General features: G+C 37.3%; 1 protein-coding gene across 2 annotated transcripts in view; it reads right to left on the bottom strand.

The window, feature by feature from the left end:
• Nucleotides 1-22,032, bottom strand: part of LOC145668851 (uncharacterized) — a 695,269-nt gene that overhangs the window by 403,571 nt on the left and 269,666 nt on the right. For both annotated transcript variants that reach the window (XM_081737057.1, XM_081737058.1), the window contains one exon: nucleotides 17,054-17,113. The gene's annotated coding sequence lies outside the window, so the exon portion shown is untranslated. The remainder of the gene's footprint in view (nucleotides 1-17,053; nucleotides 17,114-22,032) is intronic.

Raw genomic sequence — 22,032 nt, 5'->3', positions numbered from 1 at the left:
AATACAGGTGTCTGCTCGCGTTGCCTTCTGACCTGGAGTCAAAACATGTGGGACCCATCGACCCAACTTGTAGTGCTTCCCAAGTTCATGGAGGTGCTGCCCAATGGTTTCTCCACTCACACGGAATTGTAGTCCCAGTTTCTCACATGTCTGGCCATTGTTCGCCTCAATTGCTGCCTGAAGATCTTCATTTTGTACTTGTGTTGGTCTTCCGGCACGTGGTGCGTCTTCGAGTGTTTCGTTACCATCCTTAAACTTGTTAAACCACCGCTGGACTGTCCGCGTAGTCACGATACTCTCACCAAAGGCCTGGCATATCTTCCGCCCCGCTGCAACGGTGTTTGATTTCAGTTTGAACTCGTACAGCATATAATCCCTTATGACGCTCTGTAGAGGTCCCATGTCCACTCTATCCTTACGCAAGTTCACGGTGTAATTAAACTGCTACAACCAGGCAGCATGTTGGGTATACCCACAGCAACAACTGACCTTCGCCTTATCTCCATTCGCATTCAACTAACGATGAGGTCCAATGGAACACAGACCTCCACAAAAAGCAACAGAACTTTCTTGGTTACCTTTGTATATAAGTAAAATCAGAAAGAGTACAAATGAAGTTTACTATCAAATTTTTAGGGTACACTAATCATTTCTCTGTTAAAACAAGTATATTATTAAGAAAGTAAAAAAAAAATGTTTGTTGAATTACGAAATTTGGGAGTCCGTACCCGGTAGTGCGCACCTCATTTTAGGTAACAATGTAAATCTTTTTGTTCTTCATTTAGTCTTGTGAAAGAAAATTCAACAGCAAAAACAGTATCATACTCTGTCTACAAACTCATCAGATTTACAGAGGCGAAGCTAAAAGGAGAAAACTAGGAAATCAGCCCTAATCCAGACTATGATAGGTATGTCATCTCATGAGATTACTATAAACTTTCAAAACTATATAAATAATAGCTTATATTATTTTTGTCACTAAAAAACTGGAGCCCCGGCCTCTGGCTAGATCCGCCACTTCAGATTTACACCAAATTTGGCATGCATATAAGTTTTGACTTCATTAGGAAGTAGGCAGAAAACCGGGTTATTTAAAAAGAAGAAGTATATTTAAAATATTAATTTCTAATGAACGGCACTCGATATGGACACACGCATCACTAGGTAGAGCAAAGTTCAACGTTCCAAGCCCCATCTATTAGTTCCATTTAATGTCTACAGCGGTAGATGCGGAAAAGTGGGCAACTGTTAATCTTAAATAGTGCCCAATATCACCACCTCGATTTTTATCTATGAGGGTACATAAAAGACAGGGTATATGTGCATATACCACCCACGCCTAGTACCGTACCTTCAGGATTTGCGAGGTCGATTTGTTACATGAGTTCAGTAACCAGGGACCAGTTAATTCGTATGTAGCAAGAAATGGACTACCGATTTGACCGCTGACACATAACAAATGATGCAAATCTTGAATACATAAAATAAAATTTTGAACTATGGTGTTCATTTTGAATGTATAAAATGAACCTTTGAACTTACTTCTACCCAGTGATGTAACAAATTTTAAATCTGCTCTCTTTTTAATAACCCTGTATTTTCCTTTGCATATCGTTGTGTTCCCGGGTTTTTGACTGTCAAAGTTGGGGTTTCGATTTAAAGTGTGCTTTGTCATACGCGGTTTTCAAAATTCACTCGATCTTGAAAAAAAAAAAAAAAAACAGCTTGGGGAAGACCTTGAATTTTTTTATTAAGTGTGTGAAATATTTTCCTGTGCAAACCTCTTGGTTCCCGAGCTTTTGACCATCAAACCTGGGGTTTCGATTTAGTAAAATTTTCGAAAAAAAAGTAAAAATAAAATAAAATAATGATAATAATTTATTACTATTTCGACCAAATGTAAGAGGAAATTACATGGATGGAACAAATTTGTTAAACGCTAAGTAAATTTTGGTTGTGTGTAGTTATTACTATTTCGACCAAATGTAAGAGGAAATTACATGGATGGAACAAATTTGTTAAACGCTAAGTAAATTTTGGTTGTGTGTAGTTATATTAAAGGTTTCAGAACGATATTTTTCGCAATCCGAAAACTCATTTCTAATAAGGTACGTTATTAGTTTTCATTGTATTACTTCTCTTTCAGCCTACCGGGAGTTACACTGCGTTGCAGATCGATATAAAAAATATCACTTTTTTTTCTTAATTTCATAAACATAGACGTCATACGCATATATATAAAACCCTTTCAGCTTTCCAATCAACAAAAGGCTCACAATTTTTTAAGCTCCGGAGAATGAAAGCTATCATATTTTATATTTTCTTCTTGCATGCAGAGATGCAAACAATACACGAGAAATATCTTATTTCAGCTTACTTCGCAAAACAAATTTCATCTTTCAAATAATATTATTATTCAAAAGGGAAAAAAACGAAAGATTTGTTTTTACTTGGCTTTATAAAGATATTAAATTACCTGAAGAAACAAATGGAAAAAAATCACAACAGGAAAATGTAAATGCAAACAATCAGAGGAAAAAAATCAGTCTATTAATGGAATACTAGTTGCAGTGATCTTCGCCTTGTAACAAGCAGTGGTGGTCCGTGACTATTTCCAGCATGACTCGCGGGGCATAAAATAGTGACCATTTTCTATGGGGCTTCCAAGGATTTAATTTTCTGATCGAATGTATAACTAACAGGACATTGCTGTGTTCTCCTGGGTCACTTTGCGCAAATTTAATGCAGAAATCCGGATGCTGTTACTCAGGGACATACCTAAGGGGGGGGGGCACGAGGGGTCACCGGCCTCCCCAAATCTTGGCTTGCCCCCCCAAATATTTATTTAAAATTGTTACATTTTTTAATCCGACAATAAATAAAAAAAATTATCCATAGTAAACTGAAATGATTCATACTTCTAAGAAAAGGTTATTTTTTTAAAAAAATCCATTTATAGGCTATTTCTTAAACGTTAAGTGAATGGTAATAAGAGTATAAGATCAGTAACTTTGGGGCCTGGGCGTTATTTTCGTTAACATTGGGGGGTTATTTTAGTCCTTACAGTGATTCCAGCCTTATAGTCACCTTGAGGTGCTAAGAGCTAAAAATCTGTACGAATGCACTTTTCATAACCAACTAAGACAAAACTGAAAGGTCGATTCAACTCAAAGGCTACGAGGATCCCTCTCCCCCATTGCTGAGTTTTGCAACATAGTATTTTATATTTTAATTGTTTTACTAGAAGGTATTGAGTGTAGATTTACTTTCGTATATTTATTATATTTAACAACGATTCTGGCTAAACAGATGAGAAATTATTTAGACCCCTATACAGTATGTACTGGCGCTGGCAACAGGCTGAGAGGGAAAGTCTGCTTTCTTACTGATCGTGGAGTGCGCAGTGTTAAGTTTGCTATGTATGTGTTCTTGAAATTAAGTTAAATATGGAGAGGTTTATAAAATCTTGATATTTTATTTCACACTGAGAAACACTTGAGGAGTACCTGCAGCGAAACTGATAAGGTGAATGTTGTTGCTAAGGAAATATTCATTCGGACATTGTTGATAAGGAAGAAGCTAAGGAAGTTGCTAGCACCTCACAACAAAACATTCATGTGAATAACTTGTTTTCAGAGATCCAAAGAAACTGGAGAGATTTTTGATCTACAAAAGCACGCATCTAGAAAAGTAATAACTGCCCGTCGCGAGTGCTTAAAACGTATAGTGGCGATTGTGATCCATTTAGTTCGACAGGGATTGGCTTTACGAGGCAAAGATAAAGATGACAACAGTTTAAATAAAGAGAATTTCCAGCAAATATTCGAGTTGTTACGACGTTTTGACTTTTTTTTTTTTTTTTTTTTTTTTTTAAAAGAATATGCAGCGCCAGGGAATACCACTTATTTGTCCCCAGAAATTCAAAATGAAGATATCTTATGCTGCGGTGAGGAAATCATCAATGTCATTGTAAGTGAACTGAATGCCGCTTGGAAAGTTCAGTGTTATAGCTGATGAAACACGAGATATTAGTGTTTCTGAACAACTTAGTGTTTGCGTGAGATATGTGAAAAATTCTAAAACGGTAGAGCACTTTTTGAAATTTGTGATAAATGCTGAATACATATCGAAACCAATTATCAAAACTTTGGCTTCTATATGTGTTAATAAGGACTCAAAATGCATTGGGGGCCGCGGTGGCTCAGTGGTAGAGCAATCACCTCTGGTGCTTGGGATCTCGGGTTCAAACCCTGCTCTCGCCAAGTGAACTTTATGGTGGACAAACACCGTGTGCGTAGGTTTTCTCGGGGTTCTCCCGTTTCCTCCCACTTTCTTCATTCCACCATTTCATTCATTATTCATCATTACCGTCTCCTTTAGCCTAACCGGCATAACCGTGGGACGTAAAACTCAAAGATTTCATTTCATTTTTCAAAACGCATTGGGCAAGCTTGGGATGAGGCGAGCGTTATGAGAGGCCACATAGGTGGTGTGCAAAAGTTATTTCGAAAGTCTCATTCCCTCGCACTGTATATCCATTGCTATGTGCACCAGTTAAATTTAATAATATTTAATAATTGTAAAAGTGTATTCGTTTGAACAAGCAAATACCTTTTTTGATTTATCGCAGACTTTACATAATTATTTCTCTGTGTAAAAGCTTATAGACCATAAAGCAAGCTCAGACAGCGTTAGGTTAGGAGCAATCCAGTATACCTGGCCTTTCAGACATTCGTTGGTCTTCACATACCGGTATTTGTTCACTGAACGCTGTGAAAAAGAATTATGGAGCTATAATCTCTGCATTAGAGGGTAAGGATGCTAAGAAGACTACTGAAGCTGATTGTATTGCGAACAAACTGAAATCATTCGCAACTGTTTCATGCTTGATTGTTTTTAGCAAAATTGTGGGAATTATTAGTGCCCTGAATAATTTTCTACAAGGAGAAGATATTATCCTAGCAGACGCCCAGCTACCTATTTGTTCGGTTGTTGGAGCCATAAAAGAACTCAGAACAGAAGAAAATTCATTGGGTCTCTACACTGAAGCATTGGAGTTTGACACACAAAATGGTGTAGAATGTTTTAATCAACCAAAGAACAGAGAAAAGCGAGATAATAGTATATTATGAAAGGTTTCCTGGTTTCCGTTAGTATTCCGAAGAGATACACTATCGGGTAGTATTTCACTATCCAAAAGTACATGTTTCAGAATCCTAAGGTACTCACGGAACAACTTATATAGAGGGAGTTTGGCAACTTACATATAATTTGAAGTACTCACCAACTATCTCTATAAAAATTGTGGAAGTACCGGAGGATTGTGAAACTTGGATATTTGGATAGGGCACATATTAGTTTCTAAGTGAAATTTTGACCCGACTACGGTAGGTCCCATAGTTTCGGAGCTATGGACCTTTAAAGTTTTATATATATATGTTTTCGGGTGCCTATAACTCCGAAAGGAAGCATTTGCGTACCCAGGTTGGTCTATACTTTTTGTCCTATCTTGGCGTCAGGAATTACCTTCCAAACGTTGGCGGTGTTGCTTTGAAACACACACACACACACACACACAATATATATATACAATGGCGGATCCAAGGGGGGGGCTTTAGGGGCTATAGCCCCCCCCCTTGACGCTCAGGTATACACTGTATACACTGGATAAAATGGGCTTCAATCGTGCTGTACACTGGATAAAACGGCAAAATATGGTTTAGCCCCTCCCTTGATCATATCCTGGATCCGCCCCTGTATATATATATATATATATATATATATATATATATATATATATATATATATATATATATATATATTTATTTATTTATTTATTTATTTATTTATTTATATATATAATTTCATTTGCAAATATGGCCCCCCCAAACTCAGAACTCTGGCTACGTCCCTGCTGTTACTTCTGACACATAACTGTTGTTAGTGCTTCCTTGGGTTTGTACTGCGCTCATGCGATCAACACGTCTTCTCTGTCCGTATGTTTAACATTCCTGTCGCATAAATAGCAAAATATTTGACTAATATTTAATAAAATATTTAATATATAACAAATATATATTTAGGCAGGTATCGACTAATTATCAGTGTTTCTTCCAGACATGTTTTTTGGGGGCATTGTCCCCTCGGAACTATGTGTGTGCCCCCCGGAGAAGACCAAAATAATACGTCTATAATATAATAATAAATAGAATAGTACGTGTGAAAATAATATGCCCTTTCGAATACTACGTATTCCCCCGGAACATTTTTTTTTCTGAAAGAAACACTACTAATTATAATAACTAGTCGTCTAAGAAAAGTACCGTCTAGGATAATTACTTATTATACATATTATCAAATGACACAAATATTTAATTCTATAGGTTTTGCTGAAGTTTCAAGTTTATATCAAAATATAAAGTCGTAACAAGAGTAATTTATCTCTTAAAAATACATTTTACTCAAGAAAATAGATAATCTAATGAAATGTTCTGCTAGAGCATATTACTTGAGAGATACCCACTAGGTACTCTCATCTCTAAATTCACTAATATAATCTCTACAAACCTCGCGTTTTTATCATTTTTCTTTCTTTTTCCATCTAAGTGTTCCAAATAAAGTACTTTCCGTACGAAGGAAAGGACTGTACATATGTGGCCAGGATCTCCCATGCAGACGGACATATATAACATATACAGTAGCTGACGTATGTTTACATACATTTACGTATGTAATATCTGGAAGACAGTTTGATATCAGACATCCTGCAGAGGCATGATGCAACATTTACGCGGGAAAAAAGCAGTACGTATGGTAGAATATGGATACCGTATGCTTCGCACAGATTTCCGTAGTAAACATGTGGGTTCCGTATATTTGTACAATATACCGCTGTCCGGATAACGGATTATTTTCAGCGTAAAATGGAAAGGTAATGAAAAAGAGTTGGAACAAAGTTTGGACAGGAAGAACAACATTGAAAACTTTTTTTTTTTAAATAAATGGATTTCGTTTCAGATTTTGACACTACGGAAGACTAGCAAATTATGTTGACTCAGTACTGAAACCGGAAGTACATCTATGCCTTCCGGTTTCAATTGAAGGTCGTAGATGGAACCTGTTCATCTGGAGATGCTGAATCCTCCACATCAGAAAACCATTTCCTGCTATTTCTTACCGTTTTCGCTCACGTTTGTCAAGTTGAAACCGCCACTTACTTAAAAAAATAAATTAAAAATATACTAATCGTTAGTGCTGCGTTAGTGTTAATAAGTGCTGCAAGCATTACGTTAGTAGGCCTAGTTTCACCTACGTAAAGTTATTAACAAATTAAGGTGGTGATATTCACTTGACGTAAAACCAGAATTGTCACTTTTTAAATTATTGTCCAAAGTACACAAAAGTAGTGCCAATCGTTAGTGCTTCGTTAGGGTTAATAAGTACTGCAAGCACTACATTAGTACTTCCACCCTCGTATCATTATTAACGAATTAAGGTGGCGATATTGACAAGACGTGAAACCAGAATTGCCACTTTTTAAAATATTGTCCAAAGTATACAAAAGTAGTGTCAATTGTTAGTGCTTCGTTAGCGTTAATAAGTACTGCAAGCACTACTTTAGTACTCCCACCCTCGTATCATTGTTAACGAATTAAGGTGGCGATATTCACTCGATGTGAAAGCAGAATCGCCACTTTTTAAAATATTGAAAATCAAGATTAAAAGCAGAAACAAGTCATAAATTTCAACCACTTCCGGTTTTAGCAAGAGATAAAAGCGCAGATGAACAATGCTTGGAACTTTGAATTCAGGTTTTCCAAAAGAAACTCCTTACTGTGTGTTCCGTTTTTTGCTCGGGTGTAATCTATAATGAAACCGGAAATGATAAATATGTACCTCTTCCGGTTTGGATAGAGTTACGGTGTGCTCTACGCTATTCTTAGGGTACTGAATATACAGATCAAAAATCGTCTGTCGCTACTACCTCTCATCGCTTTCGCTCTAATACCTTTCAACAAACAGACAGAGATATATACGCTGTGCTACAAGACTTCTGATACTTATTCAAAGCATAGTTTGGAAGTCTACAGTGGGATACTGACTGAGAATAAATTGTGTTCTGAGCACCGTGATAGAAGGTGTTGAATCAAGAAGGATACATACTTGACAAATGGTAATATAAAGGCGTTTTCACGTGAAGAAAAAGAGATTCGCAAAAATGTGTGTATATAAAAACAGTGAAAAGTGGTCAGCTACTGATAATAAACTAATATTTCTACGTAAAATTGAAACTTGTATAGTTATAGGGATATTCCTCTTTCTCTCCGTCTCTAAACAGGAAGGGAAATAGCTAACACATCCTACTGGAAAGCGAAACACAGGAGCGATGCTACACACACACACACACATACACGTTTATACCCATGTGAATAAAATCTCGAGTGATACAGTGACTGAACGCACACCCCTCGTTCAGAGTTCGAGGTGAGATACCCTCCGGGAGTATTGATCAAAACGTGTCCAGACATGCTCCCCTTATCCTGAAGTAGTTGGGGATTGACCGAGAAAACCTTATCTCGGTAATTGATGCAAGGGAAATGGTGTGAGACACTTCGAAAAGGAGCAAATTTAGATCTCACTATTTTTTTTTCTTCCTCTAAAATGGATGCCAGCGCAGCGCCCATTATGGTCGGACTTAGTCGTTTGGTGAATCAACAGGAGAGGAGGAAGAATAAATATAGAAAAAAAAAATGCCCATAGACCGAAGTCAATACGATTGGAAAATCCTTTTGCTTTTTTTAATCTCAATTCCACGTGAGGCCTCGGAGATTAAGAGCAGCTGACCAACGGAATAGATATCATTACGAATGGGCAATATAAGGTTAATATATATATATATATACTGTCGTACTTCTCTCGCTGATCTAGTGTTTGGCATGCGTACCTTCGATGAACATGGTGCAAGGTTCGATTGTCAGTGGAAGAGAATCAAATGCATTATTTCAGTTCAGATCCTACTTTAAACTTAAAGTCTCATTCTATATAACTTTGATGCTATGAAAGAACATAACCTCTTATTATGCTCATACATGAAAGTACGAGAGATGTTCGGAAAGTTGAAAAAAAAAATACTAAAATAGGTTTGTTCAAGCCAAATTTATTTTTACATAAAAGAGCACACCTTAAACTACTGTATTTTTCGACATAGTTTCCACCAATGTTCAAACATTTGTCATAGGGGTGACCAACTTGTTCAAACATTCCTTAAAGAAACATCCCGCTAGTGAAGACAACCATAACTCCACAGCATTCTTTACGTCGTCATCACTTTCAAAGCGCTTACCGCCGAGCTCGCCTTTCAGGTGCAGGAACAAGTGATAGGTGGCGCCAAGTTGGGGCTGTACGGCAGGTGGTCAAGTGCTCCCAACTGAACTGTCGGATTAACGTTTGGGTAGCACCACCAGCACCAGCCACGGACTATTTAGCCGTACTGGCATCAGTGGAGAGGCAATGAACCAGTGAAACGAGCGCGCATGCGCGGAGCGCCAACACTAGCACTGCGGTGGCATTCAAACAAAATGGTGCGTGCTTACCGGGATGTTTCGTTAAGAATGGTTTAGACAAGTCGGTCATCTGCTCTGACAAGTGTTTGAACGTTGTCGAAAACTATTTCGAAAAAGTTTAAGGTGTGCTCTTTCATGTAAAAATAAATTTGGCTTGAACAAAACTGTCTTAGTATTTTCTTTTCCAAAAGAGTACTTACTTTCCGGACACGAAGCGTAATTCATAATGACCTTTTGTGCCCAAATTCATAATGCGTTTGCTTTCGGTACGCATTGTCTCGGGGATTCAATTCCGATTCCTGGCAATCGAGAGCGCTTGTCTCGTATAAACAAATCCGAGTAGCAATTCCCTCTTTTAAGTAGTACATCCTTCTTACAGCATCAATGCTGAAAATAGGCACAAAACTCTAAAAAAATAAATCAATACCTGAAATTATCAGACAGTTGGAATCCCGTAACAATGCTTTGCAGCATTCACTCTCCTTGTTGGGTGAATTATCACAGACTTTGTCCAGTGCAACTCACGGTGTTGCGAAAATAGCATCAAATAAATTTCGCCAAGTATTAGGCAAAAATCCCGGGTACAAAACAATTTGTGACATTGCAAATGTACTTAATGGTGAAAACATGGAATTGGAAGAGAACGTAACAAGGAAAACATTTGGTGTTTTTCACATGCATCAGTGACTTTGCTTATGTAGAAAGGAACTTTTCGATCTACAAAACGTTTCTCACTGACAAACGTAGAGGGTTTACAGAAGAAAACCTAAGGAAGACGTTCATAGTTCATTGCAACAAAAGTCATAAAGATATTTTTGTAAGAAATTGACATTTTAGTTTCTTTGTGTATATTTCAGCGCATATGTTAAATTTTTAGTGCATAATTTTTTTAATATATATTTTTCGTGCATATTTGCATACACATCTCGTAATTTGTTTGTGCATAGAAATCCGGGTTCTATTCATAACGTCATTATTTATAGACATTATATGTTCAAGGTGGAAGCAAGAGAGTAATTTACTTAAGATTATAAATAGAAATAAATTTATTTTTTTAGCATTAAAATGAATTTGTTGATTTGTGTGTACGTCCTTTGTCAACAATGAGATTATATAGGACAAGACCTACAGAGTCATGGGGCCTAAACCGTTCGATATTCTCAAACCAGAAATTGAACCCGGAACCTCGTGAATTAAAAAGGCATGTGTAGCTTTCTTTAACCAAAAAAAAAAAAAAATCACCCTCAATTGGAACTTTGCATTATATCACTAATAATATACAGTATGGCGCTAAATTCGTTGTACAAAAGCAGAGGAGTGATTCCTGAGAGTAAAACAAACAAAAAAGTTCCAATAAACATAGGGCGGAAACCCCATCGTTTACGTGTTATAGGCTGCCGAAATCATGAAAAAAAAAAATGAATTTTAAAGGTTCATAGCTCCGAAACTATGGGACCTATCTTGGTCGGGTCAAGACTTCACTTAGGAACTAGTATTTGCCCGCCCTATTTAAAAATGCGTGTTTCAGAATTCTGAGGTGCTTCCACAACAATTTTTATAGAGGGTGTTTGACTACGGGCCTATGATATAAAGTACTCTCCAACTACCTCCATAAAAATTGTTGCGTGAGTACCTTAGGATTCTAAAACATGTATTTTTGGATAGAGCACATACTAGTTCCTAAGTGAAGTCTTGACCCGACTACAGTACGTCCCCATAGTTTTGGAGCTATGGACCTTTAGAATTATTTTTTTCATGTTTTCGGCAGCCTATAAGACGTAAAAGATGGGGTTTTCACCCTATGTTTATAGGAACTTTTTTGTTTGTTTTACTCTCAGGAATCACTCGTCTGATTTTGTACAACGAATTTATAATCATACTGTATATCACATAACCAATTTTAGAAATGCGTGTCGCAAAAATTTTAGAATGAAAAAATAAAGTATTTTAGTTGAACGTCTTACTACTGTGCCCTTTAGGCTAAGGGGGACGACGATTAAGGCAAGTTAATGACGATGGGAAATTTGGTGAAATGAGAAAGTGGGAGGAGTACCTCCAGAAAACCCACGGACAAGATACTGTCCACCATAAACTTATCTGGCCGGGGATCGAACCAGGGACTCCACGCGCCAAAGGTAAGCGCTCTAGCATTAAGACACCGCGCCCACTCAATTTTAGAATTTAAAAATAAGTTTTATGCCATCCAGACGCTTGTTAATCTAAATTTTATACGACACATTATGACTACGCTATGCAAATTATAAGATTTATAGTGTTAGTACGTCCGTCCGTTACTCTGTATGGAAACTTAATCTCGACTAAATGGGATGTCTGAGAGTCCTATATATCATGGGGTAGGATTAGTCTTTAGTGGACTGTGGCGATATAAAATTTGGTTCCCAGTTTATATGCCCAATATATATTTCGAGTAAATAATTCGAACTCTTGCTAAATCACATGCTATTCAGATCTTATTTTAAAACAATTGTAGGCCAACATTCTCTGCAGAAGATAACGTCATCTCTCAATAATACAAACACTTTAACTGCTCTACTGAACAATTAGAACTGAATATCATTGGTCATTTTGTTCCTAATTATAAGTATTGTGCGCATAGTGGCCAGTAAGCTTACAGCCTTTCTACTGTTTCTCTCAATCTGCAAGATTTCAATGATAAAAGTCATGCAATTAGCCATAGGAAGCCAGAAATAAAAGAAAGCAATTATTCGCCATTTTTGCACTGCACGAATAACACATATAGACGAGGAGGCAAAGTAGATTTATCAAGTTGCAGGTTGACGTCAAGAAAGCTACCTTCATGAGCTAATAAATTCGCACTTAAGACGGAACGTGCTATTAATCACTTACACGTCTCATCAGGAGCACGTCACCCAGGTAAGTTTTTTTAAAAAAAGTTCTAACGAACCTACCTTCTTTAAAAGTACGTAAAAAGCAACAACATATTTACAGTAGTTAGTTTTCGCAACAGCACTTGCAAATTATCTTTTAAAAACTCTCTATGACAGTTTGTGAGTAAGATTAGCTGATTTCATTAATTTAAATATAAAGAAAGACAGAAGTTAATTGATCATGCAATTAACAAATTTTTACTTCAATTTCCTGTAACTAATTAGTTTTCGAATACCTGCTGAGTTTTACCTTTGTGTTCTTTTCTTCATTTGTACACAAAAGATTATTTTCTTATTACAGACAAACTCTTCTTTTTTTCACAAATCTGAATGTTCTTTGTTGTTCAAACCGATCAGAAAATACACATTGTAACGTAAAGCATAGGAACGTTACCTCAATTTATATAGCGACAGTAAACTCTAGGAACACGACCTCTCTTCTAAAATCTCAAAATTTTCTGAAGTATATAATCCTTCAACGAATGCAAAGCTACAAATTCCTCACTTTAAATATGCACTCAATTCTAAAAGATCCTAGTCCTTTAACGAATTAAAAGCTATAAATTTTTCAATTCAAATATTCTCTCAATTCTAGAAACTCCTGATTCTCTAAAGAATACAATCCTTTCACGAATTAAAAGCTACAAATTTATCAGTTCAAATATACACTCAATTCTAAAAGCTCCTAACTCTCTAAAGAACACAATCCTTTTAACGAATTAAAAGCTATAAATTCTTCAGTTCAAATATTCTCTCAATTCTAGAAGCTCCTAACTCTCTAAAGAATACAATCCTTTAACGAATTAAAAGCTATAAATTCTTCAGTTCAAATATTCTCTCAATTCTAGAAGCTCCTGATTTCCTAAAGAATACAATCCTTTAACGAATTAAAAGTTACAAATTCCTCAGTTCAAATATTCTCTCAATTCTAAAAGCTTCTAAATTTATAAAGAGTACAATCCTTGAGCAAATGAAAAGCTACAAATCCCTCAGTTCAAATATGCACTCAACTCTAAAACGCCCTAATTCTCTCTTTTAAAAAATCCAATCTTTCGCGAATAGAAAACTACAAAATCCATAGTGCAAATTCAAATTTTACTTTAGCCGGGATAGGTGACTCTAATCCTGTAATCCAGCTATCTTGAAGGTGAAATGGTGTGGTCAGGAACAGCTTATATTTTTAGGTTTTATCGTCCATGATGAATTGTACCACATTTTGATAGAACCTCATATATCAAAATGTCAAGCGAAACCAATCAGTTGTCGGAGAGAAGCGTAGAAAGTTAAAAAGTTATGAATTACCCTGATACTTCAAATTATTACAAATACACAGTACCGGTATTATATATTTGCACCAATATTAGGCCTAGTGGGTAGCGCGTGTGCCTTTGGCCCACATGGTCTCGGGTTCGATTTCCAGTGGGAGAGCATAAAGAAATTTAATTTCCCAATCATTCAGTTTCACTAATCATCCTCTTCTTTAGCTAAAAGGGCATAAGCGAGATATGTTAAACTAAAATTTAAATTAATTTCATGGGGAGTATTGTCGTCGTTAGGAGAACCACAACAACAGATACATTCTGGTAGTAATCTACAAGCAAAAAAATAAATCCGTTCCGGCAAAACAAAAAAATGTGTTATTATTCCTATCAAAAGACGTACTTTTAAATGCCATAAAAATTCGGTTTTCTCGAAAATTACGCATGAGAATTACGTCTAAAGCATCTCATTTTGTTCAGCTCGATATGACTTATCAATTGATATTTCTCTCATGTTTGGACAATACTGTATTACAATGCTTGGGGGGTCTGTGCGGATACAAAATATCGCATCTGCATCCGTACCTCATCCGCACCCGCATTCGCAGTATCTCCATCCGCAGATGACGAAATAAAGGTAACTTATTTGTTCTACATCAATTATGATTCCACAATAGTTTCTTACATAATAATTATAAACTGATCTTTTGTAGTTGTGTAAACCCTGATATGTAGGGACGAAACTTTATCGTTAATGCGGTGTGTGCGAAACGTTAAGAAAAAAATGCGTATATGTTTCAGAAAACCTCAAACATTTCATTTTAGAGCCAGATATCACGTTTATGTTATCGCGAATTTTCGCGAAATTCGGCTTTACTTGCGATAAATGCGAATGAAAACGAAAAAAAAGTGGCATTCTTGCTAATAACAACTAAAAAGCGCATTTCCAATATTATTTAACTTAAGAAGCGTTACCTTTATGAAAAAGTTCTGCGAGTTAGTTGATCCAGAAACAATTTCACTTCATAAAGATGTATGTTGTTTAAATCCTTGATTGTGTTTTGTGGTGAAAATGTTCATGATCTGTGGGTTGCTTACCGTGAATTTAAAAGTAAGGTTATTGAAGTTCTCAACAGTGACGGTAAGGAAATTGGCATTGTATCATTGTTAAAGAGTTTAAAAGTTAACCACAGGTCTTTTACTGTCAGTTCGTTACGTTCAATATGGTTGCCAGTCTCAAGTGTTGATGCCGAGAGATTCTTTTTCAAGTATAATATGATTGTTACTGACAGGAGAACAAACTTAAAAGAAGAATTGGTAATATCTTGGTGCATGTTATCCTTTAATTAAGGATGACGGTAGAGGAAGTGTTTAAATTTTTGCATTAATTTATGTATTTCAGTGAACGCATGAGGTAGAATGTGCACCTAATCAAGATATATCCTCATTTTTGTATTAGATATACACCTTACTACCAAAAATATACAGCTTACAAGTTCCATATTCTTTTAATATTTAAGAAAATACATTCTAAAAAAATAAATGCGACATAAATGCGAAAATTGTGATAATTAACAGGTTAGAAAATATCAAAATTATTGCGAAAAAGTTTCGTCTCTACTGATATGATATCGATCAAATAACGTTTAACGTAGTTTCTTCCGATTATAGCTTCGCTATCTAAAATGGAATAACACCAATACTATGGAATCCTTCATAGTCGGGTCAAGACTTCACTTAGGAACTAATATATTTCCTATCCAAATATCCATGTTTCAAAATCCTGAGGTATTTCTGCAACAAATTTTTTAAAGGGAGTTTTTCTACGGGCATACAATTTGTATTACTCATTAACTACTTCTATAAAACTTAATGCGAAAGTACTGCAGAATTCTGAAACATAGATATTTGACTAGGATACATATTAGTTCCTAAGTGAAGTCTTGACCCCACTACGGTAGAATCCACAGTATTGGAGCTATGGACGTTTAAAGTTAATTTTTTTCATGTTTTCGGCAGCCTATAACTCCGAAATGACGGATTTCTGCGCAAAGGTTGGTCTATACTTTTTGTGTTATCTTGGTGTCAGGAATTACCTCCCAATCGTTGTCGGTGTTGGTTTGAAACACACTACTTCGTTACGTATAAGGCACAAATGCCTTTGTTCACAACTCAAAGGTGAAAAGAGCGTAAATATCACTTATGACAGAATGACCCAACTCACTACAACTCAAAGGTAAAAAGAGAAAAAAAAAATCGAAGGATAAACAATTTTGCTCTTCTCCCGAAATGGTACGAAACACAGATTGGTACTAAACACACTAAGAAATCAACATTTAATGGTGCTTTTGAGAAATGATCATAGTTCGTTCTTTCTTATGAGCAACCGCAATTTTATCCGTCATCTGCTAAGAAAGTAAAATTATATCCGAAAACAGTGATATTAATACGGATGCCCAAGAATATATCCAACCAAGGCCTGTAGCCAGCCCAAAAATTTAGGGGAGCTCGGTAGAAGTTAGGGGGGCCCGACCCAATCATATTATACTTCATCATCATATTATAGTTCATTTGCGAGCCTACCGTGAAATTTTAACGGGGCCAGCCAAAGTTTTGGGGGGCCCGGCCCCCCTTGCCCCCCGTGGATACGGGCCTGATCCAACCTATAACCAAGCTGTGTACTATCGTCTTTCTAGTGCCATGCAGGTTGTATGCAAGGGCGCCCATCAGGGGGGGCAAGGTGGGGCACTCACCCCCCATAGAGGAAATTGTACTTCAGAATATCGAAAACCCAACAGAATTTTTACATTAATTACAACAAAATTTGAGCCTATATTTGAAACGTCGCTTATACCTGCCCCCCCTTGGAAACCACAACATGGGCGCCCTTGGTTGTATGTATTTAAGATTGTACAGTTATCCTGTATTAGAACATAGTGTCCGATGAAGCCAAAGAGTTAGTTGGTGAAACTGTAACACGTGTTGAATTTTTAATGAATATATATGAATTTTGCTCAGCAAATAATTCATGTGTATAAAGCAAAGTTTCTACTTATGGAAAATACATGCAGAAAAGCTAAATGAGTTTATACTTCAGTATGAGTTTCATTTCATTACCTGACGTAGTTGATTGTAGTACAATTTTTGGCTTTTGAAAAAATGTCGATCTCAAAAACTTCGCATGAAGATTTACACTCACTCATGTTATTATATCGAGAGTTATCTTTGGTTATTTTTCTTCGCAATACACTAAATGATTTTGTAGAACTTTGTTCGACAGATGTTTAATGTGTGCGTAAACTAAATTACAAACTGTACTTACCATCAACAGTAGCAATCCCGCTTAAGGAATGTATTGTGAATGGCAGACAAGTAAGACCATCTGAAAAATAAAAGAAAAAATATATTTCAATCTTTATGTTTGTCAAATTCTTCTTAATACTACAAAGTAGAAAACAACTTTTACACTAGGGATGATCAAAATAAGTTTATATAAAAACCAGAAACCAGTTTCTAGAAAAACCGAAATCCGATAAACCGGCATTTCAGTTTTCTCCAAAACCGGTTCGGTTTCTACGATATCGATTTTCTCCAAAAACCGGGTCGGTTTTTTTTCCACCGAAATCAGTTTCGGTTTTCTCTAAAACTGGTTCGGTTTTCACCGAAACTGGTTTCGGTGAAAACTGTTTTGAAAAACACATAAAACTATTTCTGTGGAAACGGAATCAGTTTCCGGAGAACAACGAAGCACTATTCTGATCAGAAATAAAACCAATCTGAGAAAACCGGAACCGGTTTTGAAGAAAACCGAACCGGATCCGGTGAAAAACCGAACCGCTTGTGAAGAAAACTCAACTGCACCCGATGAAAAAACGAACCGGTTTTGGAGAAAACGAAACTGGTTTCGGCGAAAAACCGTTTTTTGTGCCCACCACTATTTTTTACATCTTTAACCAATCGTCAAGCACATACTTGCTGGGAAAGGGGGCTCCGAACTCTACTATGTGCGCAAGGACAGGTGGTTTCTGACAGTTGGGTAGAGCACGTGGAGTACTGGAGGCGCTGTTGCCAGAGGCTCAGCAACAGAGACAGCAGGTCTGGCGACAAACTTAAGACTTTTAACAAATCGTTTCAACTATTGGCAACAGCGCGGTCAGTGACCTTCGTTGCCTAGAAACAGCGTGGAAGAATAGTGCTGTGATTGGCGAACAATCCTCCCTCTCGTTTTGTTTACAACATATGCAGCTATCTGTCAGAGGCCACCTTTCAGTAACTCGATCATAGTGGTTATAGCACTGGACTCAGGTCCGTGTGGTCCCGCGTTCGATTGCTGGCCGGTCCCTCTCAATTTTTAGCGTTCACCTAGTGTCGAAGGTGAACTGGGGAGTCATGTGAATAAAAGACGTGACGGATATCTTCGTTCTCAAATGTGCGTTCAGAAGGCAACTCCAAGTATCGTACCGAATTCTTCCGATGCTTCACACGTGAGGGCAGTTCTATTATCAGTTTAGAGCCCAGCTTTCACGAGTAGTCGCTGTCACTATAGTGAAACAGGTCGAGACCTTCTTTCGGGCACAACATTAAAACAAATTCAAATTTTAACTGGTGAATATGAAGAAACAGAAATGGAATTGGTAAAAATTAACTAATTACAACCTCGAGACTGCTAAAAATATATGACTTTGCAACATTGTTAAAACATCCCTTCTTTTTGGCATAAACACATATCTCTAAACATTCTTTAATTTGAATCCAGGGTTGTGAAGTGATTGTCGCAAGATGTAGAACTACCGTTTTATTTCCATACCCTCCAGACCAAATCGTGACTAGGAAGATGGTTTCTAAATATTGCGAACTTTTCCCCCCTCTCACAATCTTCGTTTGCTTAGGGAAGGACAAGGGGAAAAAAGCACGGAAGTAATTTTGAAGGGGAGCAAGCGTCTTCCAAGGAGGGATCATTTTGTAGATATTGTCGGGTATGCTGGACTCGTATCTCGTCTTGTCCCCTTCCTCCCTTCCCAAGGCAGACGATATTGCGTTTGCCGCGAACACGACGCCAGTGACATCTATAAAAGAAGTAGACGTGGGTCGCACACAAAACCACCAACGATAGAATGAAAACGAAAAAAAACAAAGCGAAAAAAAAACACCGATTGCCTGCTTTTATTTCTTTTATTGATATTCATGAAATATGTTTCTCTCCTCCATCGATTTCCCTCTGAAAGTGTAACACATCCTGCTTCCCTCTCCTCCAGCACTATATTTCGACATTGAGATCGTTGTTCTGTCATGGTAGTTCATGTATACATATATAGAAGAAAGATTCAAAATGGCCTCAGTAACCCAAAAACACATAGATCTATTTGAACTTAAGCAATATATTGGACATCATTTTGTCAGATCTTTTTCACATATGATGTAACTCGTAAAATACACTAATAAACAAACTGTAGCAAAATAAATAATGGTGAGGGGTGATTAAATAAAGGGAATACTTACTTAACAGAGACGGATCTAGGATCTAGCCCAGGGCCGGGGACGGAGGAGCCTTGACCCCCCAATTTTTTGAGTGACAAAAATAATTTAAGCTATTAGTATATATTTTTGAAAGTTCATAGTAAACTCATAATATGCCTGTCCTTGCCTAAGTTCTGGTTGCCCCCCCCCCCTGTTTTTACCTTCTAGATCCCGGGGTAAACGTAAACAAACAGTCGAATGCCGTAGTACGAGAGTAATCCAGAAAGTAAGATTTCCAAAGAACTGGAGACGCAGAAAAAATGTTCGTGCGGCTGTTGGCAACACTGTTGTATTTGTTATATTCCTGCTTTCAAACAAGTCTGCGCGCACTTCTCTGGAACGCTCAGCAGTGTTGCCACACTTGGTACAATTGTACCAAATTCAGCCCTTTTTGTCATTCATCGGCCCATTGGTACTACGCAGGCATTTTCAGCCCCTTTTGTGAAAAAGTTGTTACAATTCTACCGAATTCAGCACCATTTAACAAGTACTTGTCACATTTTCAAAAGTGTCAGTAAGACTTTTCCTACATCTCACGTTACTCATACTGTGTGTTGGACTCTTAAAAAATGCTGTTGAACATTCATTTCTGAGACGTTGCACCGCATAACGCTACGAACTTTGAGTAGAAAATTCGTAATTCTAACTATACCCGAAAACAAATACCGCTAGATGAACGCATCCGCGCCGCGCATGAAGGAGACGAGAAAGAAGCAGTGTGGTAGAAATTTTAGTCGTCCTATTTGGATATTTTTTAAAATTAATTTTAAAAAAACGCTTTCTTGATTTAAACTCTTGGAAAAGGGGGGGGGGGGAGTGTTATAGAACTTTACCGCTGTTGCTTTCATGTTATAGAGCCATGTATTACATTCAGGGGTAAAAGTGGATCTGAAATAGTAGGGGGATGCACAACGTCACGCCGTCCCCCGTGCTTATCTTCGCCCATTGTAATTTTTTAGAAGTGGGGACCACAGATATTTTCTGAAAGTGGGGAGATGGCGTGAATTCAGCCCTTATTGTTTCAATTTGGTACTATTTTTCAGCCCACTCCAGAGCTAGGACTGTGTTGAACACTGACACTCAGTCTTGGCATGGCAGCCATTTGTAATGGAGTTCCCGCTTTGCGCTACCGCCAAATGCGAAGTTCACGCGGTTATTCGGTTTATGAACGCAAAAGGCGTTCAATCGATTGAAATTCGTCGTCAATGGACGGACGTATATGACGAGTCGTGCACGGATGTCGGAAATGTTCGTAAGCGATGTAGGAGGTTTGGAGATGGTCGTACTGAAATTAACGACGAAGAAAAGAGCCAGAAACCCTCAATTTCCGAGAAGACAGACGCAAAGATCAGTAAACCAGCACCTGTTTCCTAAGTTGAAAGAACTCGCTTCAGGAACGCCGACGAGTCAAAAAAAAAAAAAAAAAAAAAATGTGTTCACAACGCTTCTTCAAACATATGGCGGCTAGCTGGTATGACATAGACATACAAAAAAGAAAAAAAAAGCCACAATGTCTCGAAAAATACGTCAATCGAATGGCGATTACGTGGAAAAGTAACTAAATGTTCAAGATTTAAAATGATGTAAACATTGTTGAAAATAAGCGTTTCTTTGTATTTCTAAAACACAAAATGGAAATTTTACTTTTGGGATGAACCTCGTAATATAATATGGGATGTATTGCGCATAATGGTGTATCAAACACTATACCATTCTCTGTTGTATTATTCTTACAGTCATCCGAATAATTGCAAGGTATAATTGTATACAAAATCTTATGCCCTTCTCTGTCGCATTATTGCTAGATTTAACTGTGTAAGGTATTCCAAGTAATGGTATCGCATATACTACTTTTTTCCCTGCTAGGTTATTAATGAAATCACCGGTATAATGCACTGTATATAACTATGTTCCAGACATTACGTCTTTTTCAGCTGGAGGAACCGGTATAAATCATTGCGCGTAATGTTATTTTCGGCGGGCCGGCCTCAGGTAGTGCGGGGCCCCAGGTTTACAATTATATATATATATATACAGGGACGGATTTAGGGGGTGCACGGAAACCAAAGACACGTACTCTAACCACTCGACCATGAGGACGCTCCTTTGTCCAATATTAAAAATGCATTTTTTTTCATAAAGAGAACAGGCTCATTTACTTTTTTTTTTTCAAGAAAAAACTGAAGCCCTTACGTTCACAAGATAATTTCAGAGATGAACCTGTTCTATGGATGATGAAAACAATTTTCCGCCATGTTTTATCTTTTCTGCTCTACGAAAAATTAAAATTGAAATGGTATTAGGTTTTAGCTCAGTTTGGTTTCAGTAGAGAGATAATAGCCCAGAGAGAACCTAATCTTGAGGGGCACTGAATCCATAAAGAAAAAACGCTTCTCGCTATCTATTAACGTTTCTGGTCTATGTACGTTTAATGCTAAAAACAGGAAATGATTAATTCCCACCATTTTAAGGCTTTAATAGTTAAGTGAGAATATGGAAACCATGCTTGGAGCACTGAATCAATACAAAAAAAGCTGATTGTCACTATCTCTTACAGGTTTCGCTCTGATGCTTGTCGCAGACTGACGAACATGGCCGTTCCATAAGACTTCCGATGATTATGCATAGCAACAGCCTTTGTGGGGCGCTCCGACGCCATCTTTTAGCGACCGCCTAAACTATGTCCAGAATAACGACGAACACGTGGTCAACGCGCTGCATCGCCCTCTCTCTAACAGGCGTATCAGATCCGTCACGTCTTTTATTTACGTGTCTCCCCAGCTT

This window comes from Thermobia domestica, chromosome 13, assembly GCF_964235325.1.
Source record: "Thermobia domestica chromosome 13, izTheDome1.hap1.1, whole genome shotgun sequence".
NCBI lineage: Eukaryota > Metazoa > Arthropoda > Insecta > Zygentoma > Lepismatidae > Thermobia > Thermobia domestica.
This window is presented reverse-complemented; position numbering and strand designations above follow the sequence as displayed.